At 47.1% G+C, this 5,793-nt stretch overlaps 1 pseudogene; it reads left to right on the top strand.

The window, feature by feature from the left end:
• Positions 1–240: 240 nt before the first annotated feature.
• LOC126947166 (retinoic acid receptor gamma-like) lies at positions 241–1,602 on the top strand (annotated as a pseudogene).
• The last annotated feature ends 4,191 nt before the right edge of the window (positions 1,603–5,793 follow it).

The raw sequence follows: 5,793 nt of genomic DNA, 5'->3' as shown, positions 1-5,793 counted from the left end.
TCTGCCGTCACCCTTCCCCCTCCCACTTCAGCAGCTACAGCCCAATTCCCTCAACCTGACCCAGTATGTAGGAGTCAGTCTCCAAAGGCGGCCAGTCAGACTCTTGGAGACCCAGTGGGCAGGCCAGGCAGGGCGGGCATGTAGCCTCCCAGACTGGGGCAGTGGGTATGGGTGGAGGCTGTGGCTGAAGACCTCCCCCACCCACTGCAGACCCCAGGGGACTCCCACATCACAGCTGCCATGGCCACCAATAAGGAAAGACTCTCCGCGGCTGGTGCCCTGGGGCCTGGATCTGGCTACTCAGGAGCAGGTTTCCCTTTTGCCTTCCCAGGGGCACTCAGGGGGTCTCCGCCTTTTGAGATGCTGAGCTCTAGCTTCCAGGGCCTGGGCCAGCCTGACCTCCCCAAGGAGATGGCCTCTCTATCAGTGGATACACAGAGCACCAGTTCAGAGGAGACGCTGCCCAGCTCACCCTCACCCCCTCCGCCTCCTCAGGTCTATAAGCCATGCTTTGTGTGCAATGACAAGCCCTCTGGCTACCTCTATGGGGTCAGCTCTTGTCAAGGCTGCAAGGGCTTCTTTCACTGAAGTATCCAGAAGAACACGGGGTACATATGTCATCGCGACAAAAACTGTATCATCAACAAGGTGACCAGGAATCGCTGCCAGTACTGCCAGCTACAGAAATGCTTCCAAGTGGGCATGTCCAAGGAAGCTGTGCGAAATGACTGGAACAAGAAGAAGAAAGAGGTGAAGGAAGAAGGGTCACCTGAGAGCTATGAGCTGAGCCCCCAGTTAGAAGAGCTCATCGCCAAGGTCAGCAAAGCCCATCAGGAGACCTTCCCCTCACTCTGCCAGTTGGGCAAGTATACCCCGAACTCCAGTGCAGACCACCGCGTGCAGCTAGACCTGGGACTGTGGGACAAGTTCAGTGCACTGGCCACCGAGTGCATCATCAAGATTGTGGAGTTTGCCATGCAGTTGCTTGGCTTTACAGGGCTGAGCACTGCTGACCAGATAACTCTGCTCAAGGCTGCCTGCCTAGATATCCTGATGCTGCAGATCTGCACAAGGTACACCCCAGAGCAGGACACCATGACCTTCTCCAAAAGGCTGACCGTGAACCAGACCCAGATGCACAATGCTGGCCTCGGGCCCCTCACAGACCCTGTCTTTGCCTTTGCTGGGCAGCTTCTGCCCCTGGAGATGGATGACACCGAGACAGGGCTGTTCAGCACCATCTGCCTCATCGGGGGAGACTGCATGGACCTGGAGGAGCCGGAAAAAGTGGACAAGTTGCAGGAGCTACTGCTAGAAACCCGCCCCGAGGCTCTACGCCTGGGGCCGGTGGCCCAGCCGGCCCTACATGTTCCCAAAGATGCTCCTGAAGATCACCGCCCTCCGGCGCATCAGCACTAAGGGAGCCCAAAGGGCCGTTACCCTGAAGATGGAGATTCCAGGCCCAGTGCCTCCCCTAATCCTAGAGATGCTGGAGAACCCTGAAATGTTTGAGCGTGACTCCTCGCAGCCTGGTCCCCATCCTAATGTCTCTAGCAAAGATGAAGGGGCCAGGGCAAAGGGGGCCTGAAGTCCCCAGCCTGACCAGGGCCCCAGACCTCCCGCCATGGCGGTTGGGGCTCCAGGCAGCAGTCTGACCATCTCCCAGACCGCCAGTGACTTGGGGAGGACCTGCTCTGCCCTCTCCCCACTCCTTCCAATGAGCTCCTTGTTTTTTCCAAAGTTTCCAGGGGTGCCTCTGTATTCATCCACTTCCCGATCTAATCGACTCCCTTGCCAGTCCTGGGGGCCTGCCCTGCTCCCATCAGGAGAGAGGGAAGAGGGATGAGCCTGGGTTTGGACTCTAAAATCTCAGCATTGCCCCTTGGGTGTCAGGGTCCTAGGCTCCCCAGGGCAAGAGGAAGACCCTGACATTCCACAGTCCCTTCCTCTGCCAGGTGCTTGGTTCTCTGGGAGCAAATAATTACACTAGAGACCAAAAAGGGGCCAAAGGAGAAGGGCTGAGCCCACCTTCTTGCCCCTACCCTTGGTGCCTACTGTTGTGTGATGCACCTGCAAGGAGTGTGCTAGCCTCTGTGCCCCGTCCATGTGCCAGGTCAAGGTGGGGGCAGGCTGGGCCATGCATTTCTGGGGCAGGAACAGAGGGTGAAAGGGACAGATAGATGCAGGTCCATTCTGCACCTCTTGGCTGGAGTGCAGCATTCACCCTGTGCCCTCAGTTACAAGTCCCTCCCCCAGCCCTGTCATGTGCCTTGAGCTCCTCCTGCCCTCCATCTCAGCCAACAGGGCAGGCACCCTCCTACACTACAGAGGGGCCAGGGGATCCCTCTCTCCCTAGTGCCTTCCACCCTTTATCCCCCAGAGCAGCTTGGCCCAGGGATGGGGGTGCTGCTTAGCAGATCCTGCCCTGACCCGGAGGAAGCCTCTATTTATTTATTTATTAGCTTTTATTTACACCCTGGAATTGACCCCTTCCTCCAGGGTTCTTGGGTGGGGAAGCCTGCGGCCCCTGTGACCCCTCCCTTCTTTCTCCAATCCCCAGTTTGTACTTAGCTGCCAAATAAGATTCCCATTGACTCCCTGTGTTCTCTTGAGGGGTCAGGGTACTGTCCCCTCCCCTCTGTTTACATCTTCCCTCTACCCTGTTGTATCGCATATTGCTGAGTTTTCTATTTTTGCAAAATAAAGTGATGGAAACTCAAACAAAAAAAAAAGAAAAAAAAAGAAAATATTTTGTTACAGGGAGTTCTCAGTAGCTCAGTAGTCAATGAAAGTTTTCTAAAAATCTGATTTTTCCTTGAAGTGAGGGGCTCACTTTATTCAATTCTGAATTATCATGTGAGTCCATCAGACATTCCTTCAAATGCTTTTGTCTTCCCATGAAAACTTCAGTCACTTCAGAATGCAACTGAAGCAATATCACACTTGTTTTTCTCATAAACAGCCTTCATAACTTCAGTATGCAGCAGAAGTGCTTCATGAGCAGTTGCCATTTCACTGTAGAGATTATTAACATGAAATGTATAAAAGAGCTGTATACAATTTTATTGTTTCCTCCAAACCACTCTTAAGTGAAATGGCGCTTTCTCTTCTTTGTGTCTGAGACTGCATGGTGCTAAAAAAACACAATGACTATTCATACCTTTTGGTGTCACTGTTTTGATTTGTTTTAAGAACCCAGTAGCTTTACTCACCATTGTTTTGTCCCTGAAGTGCATATGTCAGCATTCAGGAAAAGGCACATGGCATGAATATGCTATGAAAATTGTTTTGACCTCCTGGTTTTAAACACCCTCATAGGATTTTGGGGACTCCAAGGTTCTGAAAACCACACTTTCATAATTGCTACTCTAGCCTACTATAGACATTTATAATTGTGGACAATTACGGCTTTGATTTTGATATTTTCTGTTACTGCAGTTTATCCTGTTGCAATTATGAATGATTTGTGAACCACGACTACTCCCAAGTATGTTTGACCCATTGGTTTCTTACTTTACTAAGAACTTTGCTTCCACCAAGGTATGTGTTTTATAAGACAACAAAACAAATAATTACATTTTTCACATTAGACTGGAATTCACAACAAGCATAGAGCTACAAGTAAAATAAAAATAAATAAATAAAACTTTCAGAACTCTAATTTTATTCCATAAACTAGCTACTTTAAAAACTTCACCATTATTAGAATTAGCTTCATTGAAAATTCTATTTCTGTCTTCTGATGTCACAAACAGAAAATGGATGCCATTCATGTGCTTGTGAAGGTGAAGCTCTTTTGCTAGCGGAGCCACTGTGCTAACAGCCGTCTCTTTGCTTTTCACATACAAACAAGAACATTTGGAGCTGAAAAGGAGGCAAATTAGACCGGCCATGGTGGCTCATGTCTGTAATCCCAGCACTTTGAGAGGCTGCAGCAGGCAGATCACTTGAGGTCAGGAGTTTGAGGCCAGCCTGGCTAATATGGTGAAACTCCATCTCTAATAAAAATATAAAAATTATCCAGGCATGGCCGTACATTCCTGTAGTCCCACCTACTCAGGAGGCTGAGGCAGGAGAATGGCTTTAACCTGAGAGGTGGAGATGGCAGTGAGCAGAGATTACACTACTGCCCTCCAGCCTGTGTGACAGAGCACAACTCTGTTTTAGGATAAAAAAATTTAAAAAGAGGAAATTAATATTTAGTAGTCATTCTATCTAAATTAAAAAGACATATCAACATGAATTACAAAGCTGCTATGATAAGAGCATTTAGACAGCTATTTATGTGCATTAACTGGAACATTATTTTTCAGCGTATATTTGCTGTGTACCTAACCTATAATGCCCTACTGCCATGCTGAAGTTTTTAACCTGATGGCTTTAAATATATTTCTTGGGCAGTAGTACCAGCCATGGGTCAACTGACTAATATACCAGATGGCCAGTATTGCTGACCATTGTTGTCAACAGTCAGAAGCCAACAGCACCTAGGTTTTTCTTTCCCAGCACAATTTGCCATATCAATGAGGCCCCAGCACACTGTCTTTAAACAGCAGTGTTAATCACTTTGCACCAGGAAAAGTTTAGGACAAGAGGTTAGCTGCTAGTATTTCAGAAGTAACCAGGGGAAGTGGGAACTCAGAATACCAAGTCTGCATTGCATATACTACTAGAGAACACCATGCAAGCCAACTCTGCAACTTCACAGAAGAGCTCTACCCAACTTTCCCAGCTGTCTAAAGTGCAACTACGAATAATAACATCATTAACTATAATGCAATCCATAACCAATGCTAAACTGAAGGGGCTTCTGAGACAACCAGCAAATACATGCCCATTTTGAATGTGCAAGAAACATGTCCCATAAAACCAAGAATTGTGGCTACCAAATGAAGTAAATGGATTGCAGGAAGTCTACAATGTCATGGAATTCTCTAAATCAATGGTTCCTAACCTTTTGGAGAAAGGATGATAATCACCCTTTGAGTTTCTTCTTTTCTTTTCTTTTCTTCTTTTGAGACAGAATTTAGCTCTGTCACCCAGGCTAGAGTGAAGTAGTGTGATCTCGGCTCACTGCAACCTCTGCCTCCCAGGTTCAAGCAACTCTTGTGCCTCAGCCCCAAGAGAATCTGGGATTACAGGCACCCGCCAGCACACCCAGCTAATTTTCTTTCTGTTTTTTTTTATAGAGATGGAGTTTTGACAAGTCGGCCAGATTGGTCCCGAACTCTTGACCTCAAGTGATCTGCTTGCCTCGGCCTGCCAAAGTGCTGGGATAACAGCCATAAGCACACAGGAGAATTTGAGAACTTGAGAATTTTCTGAGTGTTATGAACAGCCTCCCTGGAAGAATGCAGCTCTCTGTAAATACTGTCCATCAAATTTCAGAGTCCAAAGAGATCCTGAAGTCTATAATCTCCCAACCTCTACTGTCTGAATCTCCCAAAACCGTAATTCTTCAATGGTGGCTCTATCTCTTGTTGGGGTCACTGTGGAATTTTGCAAGTTATTTGTGTGTGCGTTATTATTATTGTTATACTAATTAATTGTCACTGCTGACATTTAGTGGACAAATGCCAGGAATGAGAAAATGTTTAAAAACATACATGACATGAAACAAAACAACAAAAGAATTCTATCATTTCCTATACAATTTTGAAATTTCCTGCTAGGTATTTATGTATATATAAAACCTCTCAATGGTGACCTGAATCTAAATCTAGAACCAAACTCCACTTTATATCTAAACCCAAGAACTGTTTTTGCACATTTTTATAAGCATTGAACTTTCCA

Source organism: Macaca thibetana, chromosome Y (assembly GCF_024542745.1).
Source record: "Macaca thibetana thibetana isolate TM-01 chromosome Y, ASM2454274v1, whole genome shotgun sequence".
Taxonomy (NCBI): domain Eukaryota; kingdom Metazoa; phylum Chordata; class Mammalia; order Primates; family Cercopithecidae; genus Macaca; species Macaca thibetana.
This window is presented reverse-complemented; position numbering and strand designations above follow the sequence as displayed.